Raw genomic sequence first — 22,179 nt, 5'->3', positions numbered from 1 at the left:
ACAGCCTTGTGTAAATTTTTGACCCACCTTATTTCTGCACTATTAGGGTCTGGAATTACGGATTAAAGATATTATTATGTTGGTGCAAAAGTAATTGCGGTTTTCGCTATTACTTTCAATGACAAAAACCTCAATTACTTTTGCACCAGCCTAATAGCATCTTAATATGCAATGGCTAGCTGGAAAAGTCTAGGGCAGGTTACAGAGGTGTAGTATTAACATGGCTAAAACACACACAATAGAAAATGGAGAAAGAAGTACCTTGAGGGGAGCATGGTTTGCAATGCCCTTTTCTCCCTTTCCCCTTTCATTCCAGGTGGGCCTCCAGCATGTCCCTAGTCACCAAATTACAGAGCTGTCATTTTCTAATTCAATGAAAATTTACTGGGGGCCTGTTTGACACAGGCTGTGTCACCTCCTGTCTCCAGGGTATTAAATTGACTAAAAGAGCTCATCCTTTACTAAAGAGGGTAGCTCCCTAGTGCAACTGTGACCAGGCATAGAGGGTAAAAAGTCGGCCCTGGCATTAACTAAATGCCTACAGCAAGAGCTTGTTCTTTCTTCTTGTAAAAAATGACCAGATGCTAGAACTCAGGACACCTTGGATGACACCCAACATTCTAGAGGAAAATCATAGATAGACCTGGCAGATCTCGTCAGGCAGAGCTGGCCTGGCAAAACTGGGAAGTGAGCCATACTGATCCTCAACATTCTCCAATTTTCATTTTCAGCTCTTTTCCCTCTGACCATTATTTGGTTCTGCCCCATGAGTGGCCACAAAGTCCCCCTGCCCTGCCCTCCCCTATCACAACTCACCCAAGGACCTTGCTAGGTGACACTGACCCATTTACATTTTAGAGTCTGAAATTATTCCTCAGTCTTCCCAGCACTTTGGGAGGCTAAGGCAGGCGGATCACGAGGTCGGGAGTTCGAAACCAGCCTAGCCAATATGGTGAAACTGTGTCTCTACTAAAAAACACAAAAATTAGCTGGGTGTGGTGGCGCGTGCCTGTAGTCCCAGCTACTCAGGAGGCTGAGGCAGGAGAACCACTTGAACTCAGGAGGCGGAGGTTGCAGTGAGCTGAGATCACGCCACTGCACTCCAGCCTGGAGTGCAGTGCAGTAAACATTATTATCCCAGCTGTAAGCGAGTGAGACTCCATCTCAAAAAACAAAACAAATACCCAAAAAATATTGCTATCTAGCAAGGGAATGTGACAAAACCAATTGAAAAGGAATAAACTAGTGACTATAATAGTTTAGATAACTTCCTGGAGTGCTTGCCTTTTGGAGAGGCAATAAATAAGAAAATGAGGCTCCGAATGACCAGAACCAAATAGAACCTTCTTAGATTCTATTCTATTTCTCAAAGTAATATGAGAATTAACTAAAATCTTGAGATTTTTGCCAAGGACAAAACATTACATTGACCCTTCTAGTAAATGAGACAACTGCACTTCTTAATCCTCCCTTTTCCAGACAAATACCAGTCAGTAGGTCCCTCATTTCTAACTCCTCATATATGGCAATAGGACATAGCATTTCTAAACTATGAAAAGATGTTAAATTTCATCACTTTAACAATGTATAATTTAATCACACATAAAATGAAAGATGGTTGTTAGAGTTCTTCCAAGATAAGTCTCTAGCTCCTCACAAATTTAAAGGATCCATTTTAAACTTATGAAGAGGCTGTAAGAAGAGACACTAGAACCAAATGTGAACAGACATCTAGACAATTGATTCTGGATGGCTAAAGCTCAACTTCTTCATTTAATTAACAAATACTTGTTGAGGACTTACCGTGTGCCAGGCATCAGGCTCGATGCTGAACATGAAAGACTGTTCCTGTCTTCAGGGATCTCACAGTCTGGTGGGACAGGGCAGAAGAAACTTAAAATAAGCAACTACGATGGGCTGTGATAAGTGCCATTATGGAGCACGTACAGGGAACATTGGGAGCACAGAACACTTCACTCACTCTAGGGTTGGAGAGAAGGGTATATTGGAGGAAGATTTCTCAAAAAAAAACCTGTGCTGGATTTTAAAGGTCATATACCTGTCTCTAGTTTTAGTGTATGGAAGGTATTTCCAAAGCATATAAATGGTATTTCAAAAGCACAAAAGAAAAAAAGGAAATGTGGGAGATATTATTCCAGTTGGTTGGGGAAAAAAGTAAAAAATAAGTTAAAGGGGCCAGGCGCAGTGGCTCATGCCTGTAATCCCAACACATTGGGAGGCTGAGGCAGGCAGATCACTTGAGGTCAGGAGTTCGAGACCAGCCTGGCCAACATGGTAAAACCCCATCTCTACTAAAAATACAAAAATTAGCTGGGCGTAGTAGCGCATGCCTGTAATCCCAGCTATTCCAGTGGCTGAGGCATGAGAATCGCTTGAACCTGTGAGGCAGAGGTTGAAGTGAACCAAAGTCTTGCCACTGCATTCCAGCCTTGGTGACAGAGTGAGATTCTGTCTTAAAAAATAAAATAAAATAAAATAAGTTAAAGGAAAATTACCTAAAACTTGTAGATAAAAGATGATTATATGACTTTTTATGTCATGCTAACAACATTTTCTAATGAGCCTACTTTATTTACACAACTGATCATGACTCAAACATTTTACAAGTCTATAAAATGTAGAAGGTGATTTTTGTTTCTACCAGTGTAAAGAAGACCCATGGATCATCTTCTTTATGTTGGTAGAAAAGGTTCTTTACATTGGTTAAGAAAAAGGGGGGGTGGGTGGGTATAATTTTCCCATACGACAATTTGTAACTAGCAAATTTATTGCAGAATTCCTTTTTTCCCCCTCATTATAAAAATCTCAGTTTCTCAAACTCTTTTTGGAACCTACTTGGCCATCCTACTGGTTTCATCATTAAAGAGTTCATCATTAAAGAGTTAAATAAAACTTTGAAATTAGCTCACCATTTTTTTGTATAAGGATTAGGTTTTTAAATTCACATGGAAACTTGAGGGGCTCTGAACAGCCAAAAATAACTTGAAAAAGAAAGACAAAGTTGGAAGTCTCATTTCCAAATTTTAAACCCACTACAGAGCTACAGTAATCAAAATAGTGTGGGACTCGTGTAAAGAAATACATATAGACCAATGAATAGAATAGAGATGGCAGAAATAAACGTCCAATTATATGGTGATTGAATCTTCAACAAGGGTGCCAAGACCATCTAATGGGGAAAGGACAGTCTTTTCAACTTATGGTGCTGGGAAAACTGAATATCCATATGCAAAAATATGGAGTTGGTCCCTTGCCTTATACCATATACAAATACACCTCAAAATAGATCAAAGGCCTAAAGGTAACACCTAAAATTATAAAACTGTTAGGAAAAAAATGTAGTGGGAAAGCTTCATGACATTCAGTTTGATAATGGTTTTTGGATATGACACCAAATGCACAGGCAACAAATGTAAACAGATAAATTGGACTACCCCCAAATTTGAAACTCTATCAAAGGACACAACCAATAAAATGAAAAGGCAACCTACAGAATGGGAAAAATATTTGGATCTTGCAAAAGATTAGTAACCACACACATACATACACAAACACATAGCCAGCTAGCTATCTGCCACAATTTTTTACCTATTCATCTGTTGATGGACACTTAGGTTGTCTCCATATCTTAATATTTTTGTCTTTTAGTCTTCATACTTAAGATATAAGTGGTTTATTTACCCCAATTACAGTATTAAAGTATTCTGAATTTATCTGTTTGCTTTCTTTTACCAGGAGTTTAATACCTTCAGGTTTTTTTTTTAATCTCATAAAAAGGTACTTTATTGATGGTGGCTTGTGTTATCATCATTATTATCACCCTTTTCTTATATATATGTATATTTTATTATTATTATACTTTAAGTTCTAGGGTACATGTGCACAATGTGCAGGTTTGTTACATATGTATACATGTGCCATGTTAGTGTGCTGCACCCATTAACTCGTCATTTACATTAGATGTTTTCTCATTTCACATTTGCATCTATTTCTTTCAGGTTGAGCAACTCCCTTTAGCATTTCTTGTAAGGCAGGTCCTATGTAGATTAATTCCCTCAGTTTTTGTTTGTCTGGAAAAGTCTCTCTGCATCCTATTTGAAGGATAGCTTTACTGGGTACAGTATTCTTGGTTGGCAGTATTTTCCCTTCAGCACTTTGAATATAGTATCCCATGTCTCCTGGCTTGCAGAGTTTCTGTGGAGAAATCTGCTGAACGCTGTATTGGGACTCTATGGAATGTGATATGTTTCCTTTTTCTAAATGTCTCAAGTGTTCTTTTTTTGTCTTTGATTTTTACTAATTTGATTATGATGTGCCTTAAGGAATTCCTGTTTTGAATTTGATTGGTGACCTCTGAGATTCCTATACCTGGATGCTGTTGTCTTTCTCCAGATTTGGAACATTTTCAGCCATTATTTCCCTAAAGATGCCTTCTAGGCCTTTTTCCTCTCTCATCTCCTTTGGGAATTTCTATTATGTGAAGGTTAGTTCTCTTGACAGTGTCCCATAATTCCCCTAGGCCTTCTTCACTCTTTTTTAAAATTCTTTGTGCTCTTCTAATTAGATAATTTCATGTGTTCTGTATTCATGCTTGCTAATTCTTTCCTCTGTTGGATGAAGCCTGCTGTTGAAGCTTTCTAATGAGTTTTTCAGTTTAGCTATTGTATTATTTATTTCCAGTATTTCCATTTGATATTTAAAAATTGTTTCTATTTATCTGTAAAATTTCTCATTTTGTTCTTGGATTGTTTTCCAAATTTCATTTAGTTTTCTGTCTTTTCTTGTATTTCTTATGATTCCCTGAACTTTTTAAAGAGGATTATTCTGACTCTCTGTGAGACATTTCACAGATCCACAATTCTTCTGGGTCTATTGCTGGAGCTTTGTTCATTTCTCTTGGTGGTGTCATATTTCCCTGAATTTTCACAGTCTTTGCAGCTTTATATCAACACCTGTGCATTTGAAGAGATAGCCACTTTTTTCAGGTTTTGCAGGTATTCTTAGGTGGTATTAGAGTTTTACTACTTAGTATCAGAACTTAAGCACTGGTCAACATTGCTTCCTGTTCTGGGGAGGACTTAAAGTGAGCACCAGAATGAAAACACTGCAATGGAACTAACTCACTGCTCTTTCATTATTTCTTCATCTGGGGAATACTAACAGCAAACATCAGAACTCAAACATTGCCCTGGAACTATATTGCTACCCTATTATTTCCTAGTCTGGAGAAGGCTTACTTAAATAGGCACTGGAACTTAATCCTGATCTTTTAGTTGTTTCCAAGCCAGAGAAAGGCTCCACATAAGCACTTGGGCTTTGTAAAAAATTCAGCCAGGAATTTGGGCCTTCTCATGAATTGTGCCCCTTGCAGTGCTATGGGGCAAGCCAGTCTCTTGAATGTGGTGTCCCTGCTGTCCAGAGCACAGAATAACCTCTAAGATCCATGGATCAGTCATTGTCATCAATGCCTTCTTCTTTGGCTCCAATTCACCCCAGTGGTTCAACTCTCCTATTACCCCTAGTGGTTCCTGCAGGGTGAGACCACAGTCAACTTCCTGTGAAAATTCCCAGACTGGTGAGGAGATCCATTGTCCACCTCCAATTCCCTCCTCTCACTTCAGAAACTCTAAGTCTAGGGAAATTCTCTGTGAGTGGCATTATGCCAGCTTGGGGAGTGGCTAGCTCATTCTGAAATGACCATTTCTCTTACCACTTGCAGCTTCTCTTAACTCTGTGGGCCCAGGAGGTTTCTCTACTTCTCCCCTGAGTTCTGGTGAATTCATAGTGGTATTCTTCTTTAGATGGTTTCTCTTTGTATTGTTGTGGGGGAAGTGATGCCAGGAGATCTATTCTACCATCTTGCTAACATCACCAACCTGTTTCTACATCTTGGCTCTTGTGAATAATGCTGCAAATATGGGCATGCACATATTTCTACATGATACTGATTTCATCTTCTTTGGATATACATCCAGAAGTGGGATTGCTGGATCATATGGTAGTTCTATTTTTAATTTTTTGAGGAATCTCCATATTGTTTTCTATTTTACATTTGACTGCACCATTTTACATTTCTACAACAGTGTACCAGGGTCCCTTTTTCTCCATATCCTCATCAACATTAACCATTTGTCTTTTGTCTTTCTGATAATTTGATATTTGTCTTTTTGACAAATAATGGCCATCCTAACAAGTATAAGGTGATAATGGTTTTGTTTTGCATTTGCTTGATGATTAGTGATGTTGAGCATCTTTTCATATATTGTCGGCCATTTGTATGTCTTCTTAGGAAAAATGTCTATTGTGGTCTTTTGCTCATTTTTTTATTTTTTATTTTTATTTTTTATTTTTTTGCTATTATGTTAATTCCTATATATTTTGGATATTGCCCCTATCAAATATATGGCTTGCAAATATTTTCTCTCTTTCCAAAAGTTGCCTTTTCATGCCACTGATTGTTTCCTTTAATGTGCAGAAGCTTTTTAGTTTAATGTAGTCACACTTGTCTATTTTTACTTTTGTGACCTGTGCTTTTGGTGTCACATCCAATAAATCATTGCCAAGATCAGTGTCAAGATTTTTCCCTATGTCTTCTTCTAGGAGTTTTACAGGTTCAAGTCTTACATTTAAGTCTTTAATCCATTTTGTATTGACTCTTGTGTATAGTGTAAGATAAGGCTCCAATTTTATTCTTTTGCACTTAGCTATTCAGTTTCCCCAACACCATTTATTGAAAAGGCTATCCTTTTCTCATTGTGTATCCTTGGCACCTTTGTCAAAGATTAGTTGACTGTATATGTATGGCTTTATTTTTGAGCTGTCTATTCTGTTCCACTGATCTATGTGTTTGTTTTTGTGCCAATTCCATACTGTTTTGATTCCTGTAGCTTTGTAACATAATTCAAAATCAGGAACTGTGATGCTTCCAGCTTTGCTCTTCTTTATCTAGATTTCTTTAGCTATTTGGGGTCTTTTGTGGTTCCATATACATTTTAGAATTTATTTTCTATTTTTGTGAAAAATGTCATTGGAATTTTGATGAAGATTATGTTAAATCTGTAGATCACTTTGGGTAGTATGGACATTTTTGCAGTATTAAGTCTTCCAATCCATAACATGGGATATCTTTCCATTTATTTGTGTTTTCAATTCCTTTCATCAATGTTTTACAGTTTTCAGTATACAGATCTTCCACCTCCTGATTAAATTTGTTCCTATCTTATTCTTTTTGATGCTATTATAAACGGGATTGTTTTCATTATTTCTTTTTCAGATAATTCATTATTTTTATGTTGATTTTGTATTTTTTGACTTTAATGAATTTGTTTATTAGTTCTAAAAGTTTTTTGGTGAATAAAAGTTACTAATTTACTGATATTACCCAACCCCCTTCAACCACATTACGCTCTGTTTTTCCATAGTAAGAAAAAGAATGATTTGCAATTATGTTCTAGACTCAGCACTCTCTTCTAGGCAGTGATCTCAACTATTGTTCTGCCACCCCACCTGTGTACACTAACTGGGATAGTTTTTCTCTGCTTCATCTGGAGGCTTTATGGTGGTGTTAGTTTATGTTTTTCTTTGTGATTTAAAAATTCTCTCAGAAAGCATATACATTTGCAAAGATTAATTTGAGAACACCAGAACCATGTAGCATCATGTGACAATTTAGAAAGTGTGATGCTTGCAGCTTTGCACTTCTTTATCTAGATTGCTTTAGCTATACCTTACAGGGAATCATCTTCCATCCTGCTGGAAGTAGTGCAACACTGTGCTTACGGCACTTTCTGCTGAATTTGACCACCACAATATCCAAAATTTTTGATGTGTGTTTAAACTGAGTAATTTTTAATTAGTGTATAGATATTTAAAAGGAGTTCATTTCTTTTTCACTTCATTCATTGCACATAAATTGACAGACGAGTGCATAGATTAAACAAGATGGATAGTGGATATGTACCAAGAAAAGAGGACCCACATGTGCAGAGGCATAGAGATGTGGGGACCAGGAACACAATGTTCCAAATAGGTAAATATGATTGGATCATTGGATGCAAATAAGATGATAGAGAAATAAGGCTACCCAAGCATGCAGAAGCCAAGTGAAAATGGGCCTTGCAGGCCATACAAAGGAGTTGAGATTTTTGAGTTTAATAGGGAGCCATTGAAGGATTTCAAATGCACTTTATAAAGATGTATTTTGACAGCAAATATGAAGTATAGACTTGAAGGAGGCAAGATTGGAAACAGGAAGACTAGTTAAGAGGTTATTGCAATAGTCCATAATCCATGCAGAAGTAATGAAGGCCTAAAGTAAGACATAGGGGATAGAGAGAATCAGAGTATCTCCCCTTGAAAAGGAAAGAGTCCAAAGGTCTCACTCAGAAAATGCAACTCTTTTCCATGTCCTGTCTCCACAATATATTTGTATGAAAACAAATAAATAATACTAAAATTCTAAACAGCAATTTTATATGTGTATCTTGGGTCTATTCAGAGAATAGTATCCATTGGCATTTGGCCTCTCCAGCAATATCTTACTTTCCTTTTCTATTTTAGATTGGGGGGTACATGTACAGGCTTGTTACATGAATATGTTACGTGATGCTAAAGTCTGGACTTCAACTGAACCTGTCTCCCAGATAGTGAACATAGTAACCAACAGGTAGTTTTTCAAGCTTTCCCTCTTCCCTCCCCTTTTGGAGTGTCCAGTGTCTATTTTTCCCATCTTTACGTCCATATGTACCCAATGTTTCAGCTATATCTTATTCTGTACATACATTTAAGTGTGCAGAGTTCATGAAAATTTCCCTACATTCCTAGGAAAGCTGTTCATGTGGGATAAATATTGAACTACAGTTATCTCCTTTCGACCTTTTGGAAACAGAAGATTTCCATTTTCACAATTCCAATTAATCACTTACAATGAATTGAAGCTCCTTTTCTTAACAGATACATCATTTTCCTTTGCTAAAGTTGGTATTTTCTTAGGCATGCAGTGGAAAGACAAATCAGTTGATCTCTTGAGGAAGCATCAGTCACAACTGGTTATTTAAGATTGAGAAGGAAACAACTGATCAGCCCAGGACCTAAAGCCATCTGGGAAACTGGCAGAGTAAAGATCTTCAAAAATCCTTTCCTCCATAAAGGCAATAAAAACAGCAGCAAAATTGACAGAATCAACTTTTTCAGAACTCTGAAACTTAGCCAAAGACTTGCAGCAATCCAAAGAATGTTTAGTCAAGAAAAATAGCTGAAACCTGGTAAGAAGAGCAAGCTTTGTAGCATGTTAAGATGCCAATACTTTTCAAATTGATCTACACATTCAATGCAATCCTTATCAAAATCCCAGCTGGCTTTTTGTGGAAATTGACAAGCTGATCCTAAATTTCATATGTAAATACAAGGGACATTAAATAGCCAAAACAATCTTGGAAAGAACAAAAAAGGAACAAAGTTAGAGGACTCATACTTTCAGATTTCAAAACTCTCTATAAATCTACTGTAATCAAGACTGTGTGGTACTTGTATAGAGATAGACATATAAAACAATGGAATAGAATTGATGGTCTAGAAGTAAACCCATACATTTACAATTAATTTTTGACAAGGGTATCAAGATTATTCATGGGAAAAGGGTCATCTTTTCAACAAATGGTTCTGAAACAAATGGATAGACACATGCAAAAGAAGGAAATTGGACCCTATCACACACTATATGTAAAATTAACTAAAAATTGATCAATAACTTAAGAGCTGAAACTATACAACTCTTAGGGAAAAAAGTGAGCATAAATCTTTGTGATTTTGGATTTGACAATTATTTCTTGGTTATGACACCAAAAACGCAGGCAACAAAAGAAAAATTAGGACTTCAAAAGAAAAAATACATAAATTGGACTTCACCTAAATTAGTAACTTTCATGCTTCAAAAAGACACCTTCAAGAAAGTGAAAAGACAGCCCACAGAATGGGAGAGAATTTTTGCAAGTCATATATATGATAAGGAACTTGCATATAAAATATATAAAGAACTCTTATAACTCAATAAAAAGGCAAATAGCTCCATTAAAATGGACAAATAATATGAATAGACATTTCTCCAAAAGAGATAAACAAATGTCCCACAAACACATGAAAAGGTGCTGAACATTATTAGTCATCAGGCAAATACAAAACAAAATCACTACCTAATACTTTACCCCACACTCACTAGCCTGGCTGTAATAGACAGCTAATAAGTGTTGGTGAGGATGTGGAGAAACTGGAACCCTCATACACTGCTGGTGAGAATGCAAAATGATATAGTCACTTTGGAAAACAGTCTAACTAAATATGGAATTACCATATGACCCAGAAATTTCACTCCTAGCTATATACCAAGAGAAATGAAAAGTTATCTTCTTACAAAAACTTGTAAATGATTGTTCATAAAAGCATTATTTGTAATAGCCAAAAAGTGGAAACAACCCAAATTACTGACTCATGACAACTGATCGATGGATAAACAAAATGGGGTATATCCATACAATGGAATATTATTTATCCATAAAAAGGAATAAAGTACTGATTCATGCTACAACATGGATGAACCTTGCAATTATGGTAAGTGAAAGAAGCCAGACACAAAAGGCTACATATTGGATGATTGCATTCATATGAAATATACAGAATGGGTAAATGCATACAGACAGAAAGTCAATTAGTGATTTTCAGCAGCTGGTGGGAGAGGCGAACAGGGAGAGGCTACTAATTTGTATGGAGTTTCTTTCTGTGGTGATGAAAATGGTATATATCTCTGCTTTAGATGTTTAGGACTTTCTAGTTGTTAGAATATAACATTAGATACCAGAATTAGGAAATCCAGATGCCTTTCATTGTAAGTCATTTGATTCTATACCAAGATTGATCTGCCATATTCTAAGAATAATTGCTGTCTACCTCTCATATTTCATGGAGAATATTTACAAAGTATATTGGTCACTGATGCTTCTTTTCCCAAACTCATGCCAAAATCTCAAATGTGTCAGGCATGTAGGAGGTAGTCAATAAACGTTATTTACTTTCCCGTCACTATATCAATTTATGTCTGAACCCCTAAGCCTTTAGAAATTACTAGTTTTCCCTAATGGTAGCCATGGAATATGTAAAAAATAAAAAGAATTTAAATAAGGATTAATATTGGGTAATCTGAAAGGAAATGTGAATTCTAGTGAAAATCAGATATCTCCTTAATCACTCAATAGCATTATGTAACTCTCTTGCTCACAACCTCAGTCTTGGCAAGTATTAGGACACGAACTCTCCAGAGTTGTCCCAAGAACAGTAGGTCCCAGAAAAAGAAGAATGACTTGTGACAAGAACCCTGAGGAGTGCCTCAATCTGTTTCCATGATTTATGATCTTCTTACCTCAGTAATGACTCCCACCATTTGGTTCAGACCTACAAGAGGCCATGTCTGATATTTTAGCAGAGAAACAGGCATATACCATCCTAAATCTGTCTTGGGCTCACGAATCACATTGAGCTCACAAATCACCTTTCTTCCCTGCGAAGTTATCAGCTGCTTAATTATAGATAAGTTTGCATCTGTGGCCAAGAACCCAGGCCAGGTTTTATAAAACCTGAACTGTCTCCCAGTTTCCAAGGACAATCAACATCAAGGAATCTCGCTGCATGACTATAGGGTTGATGAAAGATCCCATTTTTCACAAGTAAAACATTTTCTTAGATTCATGAATAGCTACTGACAATGTCTACTGAAACAACTGATAATACATCTGGGTTTGGGTGAGATGGGAAGAAAACCAAAGCCAAAGGGGACCTATAAAAATCACTTCCTGGCTGGGTGTGGTGGCTCATGCCTATAATCCTGGCAGTTTGGGAGGCCGAGGTGAGCAGATCAGTTGAAGCCAGGAGTCCAAGACCGGTCTGGGCAATGTGGTGAAACGCTGTCTCTACTAAAAATACAAAAAAAATTAGCTGGGCCTGGTGGCACACACCCGTAGTCCCAGCTACTTGGAAGGCTGAGGCAGGATAATCGCTTGAACTGGGAGGTGGAGGTTGCAGTGAGCCAAAACCCTGCCACTGCACTCCAGCCTGGGTTACAGAGTGAGACTTTTTTGGCATGGCCCTGTAAACGGTAGAGAAGAGGACTGAATGACTCTCAAGATTCTTCAACTTCCCATATTGTAAAATTCAATGTTTGAGGAATTGTGTGTAATTATTATTTTTATAGCTAACATGTACAAGTTGTACAAAACATAAAAGATTCAAAGGGGTCCTATAGAAAAAAGTCTCTATCCATCCATTTTCTTTAATCATCGAATTTTTTTTTTTGACACAGAGTTTCACTCTTGTTGCCCAGGCTGGCATGCAATGGCGTGATCTCAGCTCACCGCAACCTCCACCTCACAGGTTCAAGCGATTCTCCTCCCTCAGCCTCCCAAGTAGCTGGGATTACAGGCATGCACCACCACTACTGGCTAATTTTGTATTTTTAGTAGAGACAGGGTTTCTCCATGTTGGTCAGGCTGGTCTTGAACTCCCAACCTCAGGTGATCTGCCCGTCTTGGCCTCCTAAAGTGCTGGGATTGTAGATGTGAGCCACTGCGCCCAGCCTAGTCATCAAATTTCTTATCCCAGGGGGAATGTTGCCAGGCACTGTTCTAGGTCCTGAGGATAAAGCCGTGAACAAAATAGAGTCCCTGTCCTCAATGAGCTTACATTCTAGCGTGAAGAGAAACAAAATAGCTTTGGGTATGACAAAAATAAAATAGCCTGAGAAGGAGCAGCTTTGATGTAGGAGAAAAACCAGATGAGTATGGTTTCATAAAACTTAGAAAAGATGAGGATTTCAAGAATGAGGGAGTTGTCAGCCAGGTCAAATGCTGTAGAAAGGTCAAGTGAGATAGCAACAAAGTGTTGACTATTGGCCCGCCAAGTAATGGTGATTGGTGACCTTGCCAATTGTTTCAGTGAACTGGTACAATCAAAAGCTCAATTGAAATGGGCTGAGGAGGGGATATAAAAATTACAACTAATCCGCTGGAGGAATATTGATTTAAAAATATGTGAGAGAAGCAGCAGAGCCCAGGTAATGGGAAATGTGCATCAAGGGGAGTTTTTCTTAAAATGTATTATATTAAGGCATGTTTATATGCACATGAAATAATCTAAAAGAAAAAGAAATTAATTCAGGAAAGAAAGAAGATCATTTCAAAAATAAAGTCCTTGAGAAGGTAAGAGGGGATAGGAACAGGGCACAAGAGGAGGGCTTGGCCTTAGGTAGAAGCAGGGATACTCCTTCCATTTTAACATCCTTTCAGAGGATCTACACACACACACACACACACACACACACACACACACACACACACACACATATAGATATGAATAGGTATATATACATCTTTTTTTAATTTTTTTTTTTTTTTGAGACAGAGTCTCGCTCTGTCGCCCAGGCTGGAGTGCAGTGGCGCTATCTCATCTCGCTGCAACCTCCACCTCCTGGGTACAAGTGATTCTCCTGCCTCAGCCTCCTGAGCAGCTGAGATTACAGGCATGTGCCACAATGCTCGCTAATTTTTATATTTTTAGTAGAGACAGGGTTTCACCATGTTGGCCAGGCTGGTCTCGAATACCTGACCTCAGGCGATTCATCCGCCTCAGCCTCCCAAAGTGCTGAGATTACAGACGTGAGCCACCACATCTGGCATATATATATCTATATAGCTATCTATATAGATATATATAGAGAGAGAGATTTTTTTTTGAGACAGAGTCTTACTCTGCCACCAGGCTGGAGCACAGTGGCATGATCTCAGCTCACTGCAACCTCCGCCTCCTGGGTTCAAGTGATTTCCCTGCCTCAGCCTCCCGAGTAGCTGAGATTACAGGCACCCGCCACCACCCCTGGCTAACTTTTTTGTATTTTAGTAGAGATGGGGTTTCACCATGTTGGCCAGCATGGTCTTGATCTCCTGACCTCATGATCTGCCCACCTTGGCTTCCCAAAGTGCTGGGATTACAGGCGTGAGCCACTGCACCTGGCCCTATTTATGTATTTATATATATAGCAAATAACAACATGCTCTATGTAGTGTTTTGCATCTTGTTTAAAAAAAAAACTTAACAGTATGTCTAAGTACACATTTACAGACTTTCTCATTTTGACTGCTGTATAGTGTTGTCTTTTATTGCTACACCACAATTTACTTCTAATCCTCTACTAGTAAACATTGTCTGTTTCCATTGTTTTTCTATTGCAAACAATGCTTTAATGAACATCTTTGTACAGAGGTGCTAGTGTGTCTGCAGAATAAATTACTAGAAATGGACTTGTTAGCTCAAATAGTATAAACATTTTTAATTTTGAAAGCTATTACCAAATTGTTCCTAATTTATACCAATTTATAACCCCAAACATATATTAGAGTCCCTGTTTCTGCCTCATCCACTCAGTGTTAAGCAGACTTTAATATTTCTCAGTCTGACAGGTGAAAAATTGTGTCTCAGGGCCTTAATTTGCATTTATCTTGTTACAAATGAGGTTTGGCATTATTTTATGTTTAAAATTCATTCGTGTTTCCTTTTCTGTATACTTTCTGTACATCTGCCTATTTTTCTATTGTTATTGGTCTTTTTCTTTAATATGTATAAGCTCTATACATTAATAATTTAGTTTTGTTATATATATTGTAAATATTTTCCAAATTTGTTGCATGTGTTTGTACTTTTACATGTATCAAATTTTATAAACTTATGCAGCATATGTAGTCTTGTTGTCTATTGTGTGGTTTGTATATTTTCGGAGTTGATTATGTGAGTCCACATAGTCTATTGACCTCTTCCTATATGGCTTCTGAGTTTGGAGTTATGCTTAAAAGTCCTACTGAACTCTAAAATTATAAGAAAAAGATATTTATTTTTAAGTCTAAATCTTTGATCTATGTGAGATTTATTCTTACTAAGAAATAAGTTAGGAATCCAACCTTTTTTTTTTTTTTTTGAGATGCAGTTTCACTTTTGTTGCCCAGGCTGGAGAGCAATGGCCCTATGTCAGCTCACTGCAGCCTCCATCTCCCAGGTTCAAGCAATTCTCCTGCTTCAGCCTCCCGGGTAGCTGGAATTACAGGTATGCATCGCCATACCTGGCTAATTTTGTATTTTTAGTACAGACGGGGTTTCACCATGTTGGCCAGGCTGCTCTTGAACTCCTGACCTCAGGTGATCCACCTACGTCAGCCTCCCAAAGTACTGGGATCACAGGCATGAGCCACTGCACCCAGCCCCAACTTAATATTTTTTATGTATCCAGATTCCCAATGCCATTTATATAATGCCATCTTAATCGCTGACTAAGTTCCTGACCATGCCAAGGGAGAAGTGGTTAAAGAAAAAGAATATGCATTCAAATATTTGTTAAATGAGAATAGAAAAATTCATGAGCAATGGAACATCGGGAATGGGAAATTTGTAAAAAATTAGTTGGCAAAGACTTTGCTCCTGACTTGTAGTCTTTCTTTCTGACCCAGTTTACACTGTTGTCTTGGATGACTGAACTGTTCATGTTGAAGACCCATCCAGTGACTTAGCTTTGCAGTGTCTTCACCTTGATTCCAGTGATTTTCATCTTCACTCCATCCCCTTGTGCCCCCGGCTACATTCTGGTTTTCATTGTCATCAGGAGCTATTCAATTTCTGAAATATGAAACTCAAGCATCCTGCTTTCTAACAACAACTTCCCATTCTTCTGGCTCTTTAGCTCCCTTATCACCACCACACGTCTTCACCCATCCATACATGGGTCCTTTCACCTTTCTGACTTCTCTCAGCAGCTTTTCCTGCATTTCCCTTCATTTTCTCTCCAGCCATTCTAACCACTCTGGTCAGCTCTGAATTCCTTATTCTTTTTGTCTTTTTCTCTACCCATGGGTCAAAACATAATCCTGGATTGATGTGAATCTGCCTTCACCATTCATACAGGCAAGATACCACATACTATTGGGGAAAAATCATACTCTATGCAAACTGGTGACACTACAAATTAATGATTCCATTGCTTTCAAGAGTAAGTCCAAGTTCCTCTGCAAAATATACAGGGAAGGCCCTTCACAATCCAGCTCCAAGTCCCATTTGTTCTACTTCTCTTTCCACTCACCCTCACAACCTATCCTCTGAGAACAACCCCCCTTGCTTTTGAATAAGCTGCTCCCTTTGCCTAAAGTGGCTTTCCTCTTCCCCTTCCTCTGGCTAATTCAGCTTAGGGCATCATCTCCAGGAAACTGCTACCAACTCTACCTCATCTGTCTGGATTTTGTGTTCTTTTTGGTTCCACCAGATTCCATGCTACCCTTTTTGAAAACTGATCATGCTTTATTGGAGAAGGCTGTTTAAATGACTGCCTCCCTAGAGAGGAGTGGATCTCAAAGCTCAGAATGCATAAGCATCAGGCAGAAAGCTGATTTTTATTAGGCCTTAGGTTGAATCCAGGAAATCTGAATTTCAGCAAGCACACCAAGTGGCACTGATGCTGGTGGTTCTGGGACTACTCTTTGAGAAACAGCAAATATGAGCTCTTGGATGCCAGCGGAATATTCTCAAACAGGTTTTTCTCTCCTGTGCTAAGCAGAATGCCTGATAAATGTGAATGTTTTCTTCAATAAATAATTATTAAAAGGGTTATCATGTGCCAGGAACACACCCAGAGTCTAGGGTACAGACACAGTATTCACTTTCATGGAGCCTACAGGGGCCACGTTTGTTGACTGAATGAAGGAGATTCAGATATCAAACAGATACTATCACAAACCTTAAAAGTCACTTCTGTTAAACCTTATAAAACCCTATAAAATAAAGAAATGTGATTTTTTTCCCTCTGAAGCTGTAACTAAGTCCTAGTAGCAAGACTGCCCTGGAATACTACTAGGTAATGGTTTTAAGAGTGTAGACTCTGAAAACTTGGGATTAAATCTTAGCTCAAAAACTTAGAAATGTGCAATCTCTGAACCTCAGCTTTCTCAGCATAATATGGGGTTAAAGTAACATGCGTTAATTTAACTGGTAATTATTGAACTCCTCCTATGTGCTAACTCACTATTAGGCACTGGAGACATGCAATAAATCTAGACAAACTCCCATGGCTGTGCAGCTTACAGCCTAGTAAGGGAGACAGACAAACAAACAAACAGGTGGCACAGATATTTAAAGTTAATAAGTGCTCTGAAAGAAACATGCGGGTGGAGAGCATAACTGTAGGTAGGGGTGGTAAGGGGACACTTTGGATGGTGTGGTCAAGAAAGGCCACTCTAGGGAAGTGACATTAACTTGAAGTCTGAAGATTAAGAAGAACCCACTCTATAAGGGTGGCATGGAAGAAGAGCTTTCCAGGCAGCGTGAACAGCAGCTGCAAAGGTCCTGAGATTGGATTGTCTGAGGAACAGAAAGGAGGCTTACATGGCCACCATGAAGTGATCAACAGAGATGGTGGCCGGGGACGAGAAGATTGTGGTAGCAGACAGAAGCTACATCACATCAGGCTTCTAGGTCACAATGGGGAGTTAGGATATTATTCTAGAAGCACCATGAGAACACTGACATAATCTTGAACTAACTGTGTGGTGTTTTGGAAGCACAGAGAAGAGAAGCTCCCAAGAAAAACACAGTGAGTGGTGTCAAACACTGACAAAATATTAAGGATGGAGTAAGATGCAGGGATGTGTCTACTATTAATAGATTTGCCAACATAAGAAAGTTGGTGACTTTAAGAATGGAGGGTAAAGATAGGAGCTTGATTATAATGGGTGGAATAATCAATGGGAAATGAGATGATGTTAGACAACTCCAGAGATTTTGCTGTGAGTGGGCAGAAAAAGGAGACAGTAGCTGGAAGATTGTTGCACAGGTTAAATGAAATAGCCCCTCTGACATGCTGAGCCCAGTGCCTGTCACATAGTAAGCACATCCCTATTCTTAATATTATGTTTCCTATCCTTAGTCCCTTGTATGTCTATTCAAAGTTCATTTTTTCCTAAAAATGTTTTCAAACTGTGATTATCTTATTTGAGTCCTGGGAACGTACATGGTGACTCAGAGGGTCATCCACAGTTATGAATGACTGTATCTTTGGCCACTACAGACAAAAGTTACTTTTTCAGGAATTGTAAATGGAAGGGTTTTGTGTTTTAAGTGGCCTGTCAGAGTGCATTTGGTGCTGGCAGGATGCGGTGAGATGACAGCTCATTTCAGCCTGAAAGAGTGCTTTGGGGGTGCTGCCAGGCACATAACATCAGGCAGTAAGTGATCTTTCTCCTTTTTCTCTCTGCAGCTCCTGTCGCAGCTTCATTTTGATTATAGCACAGATGTAAGAGCACCCAGTGAATTCGTGGTCCCCAGATGGGTTTTCTGGCATCTCCATATCTCCCTGTGATAATTTGGGAGGGTTGATGTTTGTGGGTTTGTGATTTGTTTGTTTTTGGTCTTTCATTTGCTCAGTGTCTGCCAAATAGACACATTTCCCCAGTTTTCACTATTTAGGAGCACTTAAACCACCAAAGATTAGCCACAGTGGCAAAATAATAAAGCTATTGGTTTAATCTACAATCAAGGTAAACTAGCGGAAGGCAAAGACGACTAAATGGTTTTTGTCCTGAAGTCACTGTAGTGCCTTTCCTCAGAGTGCCAGCTCACTCCCCAAGGCATCGATACATGTTTGTGTCAAGACCTGGGCATATGTGCAGCATATAAGCCCTGTTAAAGCGTCAGTTAACCCCAGCTTCTCAGTACGTGCATCTGTTTGTAGCTGGTTGATTAGCTATTGGTCTGGAAAGACAACATTTCTCTCCTCTTCAAGGACACAGGATCAGAACGGACCCTTTTGTTTTTCTTCCTGCCAGCTGAAAGGGAGCATACTGAGGCTTCTCTTCTTGGACTTCTTGCCTCTCAAAGTCTTCCCTTGTTGTTTCTTTAGAATAGTCTCTCTTTCCAAAGAAACTTGGTGTATATTGATAATATATCCTATGTATTTGTGACTTCAACAGTCATTGCCTTGCATTGCCATATAGGTGTTCTATGTATGTGTTTTATTTTGCCAACTATAATTGTGAGCCCCTTACACTTATTTGAATTCCCTCCAGTTAGGTACATAATATAGACACTCTGTAAATATTTTTAAATTAGTTTTAATACATTGTTCTACCCTCAAGGATCTTAGAGTTTCACTGGGGAAGCAAGGGATACTCAGGTGAAACAGTTCAATAACAGAGCAAAGCAACAATAATTCAGTGCCAAATGTGGAAATGTAGACCCAAGAGGTACAATGCTAAGGATGTCAGAGGAAAGTCACCTAGCTGGGCCATTCTGAGAAGGCTCCTAGTTGCCTGTAACAGTTGTTACTTGTTCTAAGAGAATAAGTCAGTAGCTGCTTTCAGAGTTGGCCTGGTTTTACAAATGAATCTAGCTATCAGAGTAGCATTACTGCAATTGTCATTTTGTCCTTTGCATACTGATATCTCTGCTTCCCCAAAGGGATTTATTCTACAGACAAGACCAGCTCCTGGCCCCTAGAAATACCACAGCGAAGTTTACTTCTGCCTCTTTTCCCACTCTCCAAAGCCCTTTCATCATTTGTATTTTTTTAAACTTCTGTTTCTATGAAAAGATTTATCTTTATGGTTCAGCTCTCTAAAAGAAAGAGCTGATAGCATGATAATGGGCATAGCGAGGATGCATATGCCTTCCTGCACTGCTTTCTGGGTGCTGCACTTGTGCTTTTAATCCTGCTGCTGTCAAGCTCCATTAGGAGATTTGAGCATCAGCCTCCTACCTTTGGGATCTGGCCTTCCATCAGTCCTGGCCAAAATGAGGACAGCGTTTGAGATAGGTAATCAAAAAGAAAGACAGGTTAGGTATCACAAAGAGCCCCATCCTAATTCACTATCCTGATGTCACAGTCACCTTACACATCACACAGGGGCATTTATCCTCCCACTTGCAAGCACTGAGTGCCATTAGGGGAAGCCATCCGAATGCCACGTGCTGGCATCCATACAGTGATTTAAAACAGCAGAAGATGAAGGCTAAGAAATGATTTCCTCTTTCTGGGAACGTAGGACGGTGCAGAAGGAGGAGAACCCCCGATCCCCATCCAAGGAAGCAAAGTTACTCAGACCAATCCTGGTGATCATGGGGTGACAGATGTTACAGCCTTCACATCTGGCCTCTTTTGTAGCTTTGGTGAGTCAGAAGCAACACTTAGACTCTTGCCTTAGAGGACTGGCAGTAAGTTTCTTGGAAAGTAAAGGCCCCCTAAGTGACACCCCCTTTCTCTGCATTTGATATAAAGTAGAAACTAGTGCCATGGGAAGACTCAGAAGGAGGTGTTTATGTCTCTATAGCTGAAATTAACGCCTTTGTTGTCATTGGTAGAAAATACTAACTGCTCAGCTATGCAAGTTATTGTGCTGGATCTAAAACCAGAATCTATATATTTTTTGTGAGCTCTTAAAGCTCTTTTCTTAAAACTATTTTTATATGCAAAAAAGCACTCTTTTATGTACAAAATAGTTTTCTTAAGGTTCTTTTTGTGAAAAAAGACACTAATTTGCATTCAGCAAATCTTGAAAACTACATGAGCAACAACAATAAATAGATGGCATACAAAGCTCAAAATCAGTGTTGGTAGGGAAAACAACAGGAAAGAATATGAGTGCCAATTCTATCTGGTGCCCACAGCTAATTGTTAGAGTAAACGCTTTTTCTTTTAGGAAAGCCCAAGGTTTACACAGAGGTTTCTCTGCTGAGCCAGGTACTTACTTTGGAATTTTTATTTATTTTTTATTTAATAATTTGTATTTAATTTGGAATTAAAATGAATTTGCAAAAGAGAAAGTTATATATCAGCACCTACAATTAGTTTTTGGTGATACAAACCTGATACATTTTTTGAAAAGGTTAATTGTGCTTTCTTCGTTAGGTTTAAGCAAAGATTTTTCTAGTATTGCGTATACAGTCAGGGGACAAATATATTTCATATTGGAGGGTTAAAACAAATTGAGACAGGATGACCTGGGAAGAGAGAAGGTATATAGATTTATGAGGTAATATACCATGAAAAGCTACAAATGTGAGTTTGGATGTGGAGTAGCAGAGGAAGAAGTGAAGCAGCTGTAAATGGCCAGATGACAGCGAACAAACCATTTCTGATGTGAGAGCCTCAGAGAGCAATACTGAATTCAGTACAAGGATTTAGGGTTCTTCTCTAGATAGCGATCATAACAGTATTGAAAGCAACCGGAATGAAATTTCCACAGGAAATAGAGCAGTTTGCTCCATAAGGCATGAAATATGAATCAACAAGTAAATTTATGTGATAGATTTTTAACGATAACTTCCAATATAGGAAGAAAATGTTGACTTGTGATGCCCACCTTGAGCTAAATAAACAGTGCTCGGGACTGCGGCCATCCCAGCAAGACTAAGCATTGCCAAACTGCAGGGTTTGGAACAACCCCTCATAACTCCCTTGTGTCTTCATGTAGCCTGTTTATTACTAGAATACCATTTTTCTCCCTCCTGCCCATTTACCTGTTTATAAACACACTAAAGTCATATTTGCAAAAGGCAAATATTACATCATTGTAAAGGGCAAATATTACATCATTGTAGAGGGCAAATATTACATCCTTGAAAGCAAAGTGAGACCACAGTGCCAACAACCAAGTTCTAGGTCTATTCAGATATTTTTGCATAATCTTGAGTCAGCCAGCTATATACTCTATCCCCATGTGTAAAATGGGCTAATAATCCCAGGTCTCATAAACCCACAGAAGGTCGCAACCATGTGAATTAATTGTCGAATATGGTATTGTGCTGAGAAAGATAAATATGGAAGCTTGCCTATTTCCGGTAGCTAAAAACAGACCAAAGGCCAACAAATTCTATTTTGTTAAATCATTCTTCTTCGACTTAAGGTTTTACAGCAATTGCAGGAATCACTTACAGAGGTTTCAAATCTGAATAAGAAATTGCTCCTTTCTCATTTACTAAATTACCCCACAGCTGTTTTGTGACTTTTTGTTCAAGAACAGATTCATCCTTAAATATCTTCTGGTGACCCATGCCAAAACAGAAATTGGATGTGAACTTTGTTTTATATGG

General features: G+C 38.5%; 1 protein-coding gene across 1 annotated transcript in view; it reads left to right on the top strand.

Moving 5' to 3' along the window:
* The first annotated feature begins 17,622 nt into the window (after window positions 1-17,622).
* FAM163A (family with sequence similarity 163 member A) overlaps window positions 17,623-22,179 on the top strand; it is an 88,101-nt gene continuing 83,544 nt past the window's right edge. The window contains exons 1-2 of the mRNA XM_063810788.1: window positions 17,623-17,686; window positions 18,350-18,385. The gene's annotated coding sequence lies outside the window, so the exon portion shown is untranslated. The remainder of the gene's footprint in view (window positions 17,687-18,349; window positions 18,386-22,179) is intronic.

The sequence above is a fragment of the Pan troglodytes genome, chromosome 1 (assembly GCF_028858775.2).
Source record: "Pan troglodytes isolate AG18354 chromosome 1, NHGRI_mPanTro3-v2.0_pri, whole genome shotgun sequence".
Taxonomy (NCBI): domain Eukaryota; kingdom Metazoa; phylum Chordata; class Mammalia; order Primates; family Hominidae; genus Pan; species Pan troglodytes.
Note: the sequence above shows the minus strand (reverse complement) of the source record. Positions and strands in the feature narration are given on the sequence as shown.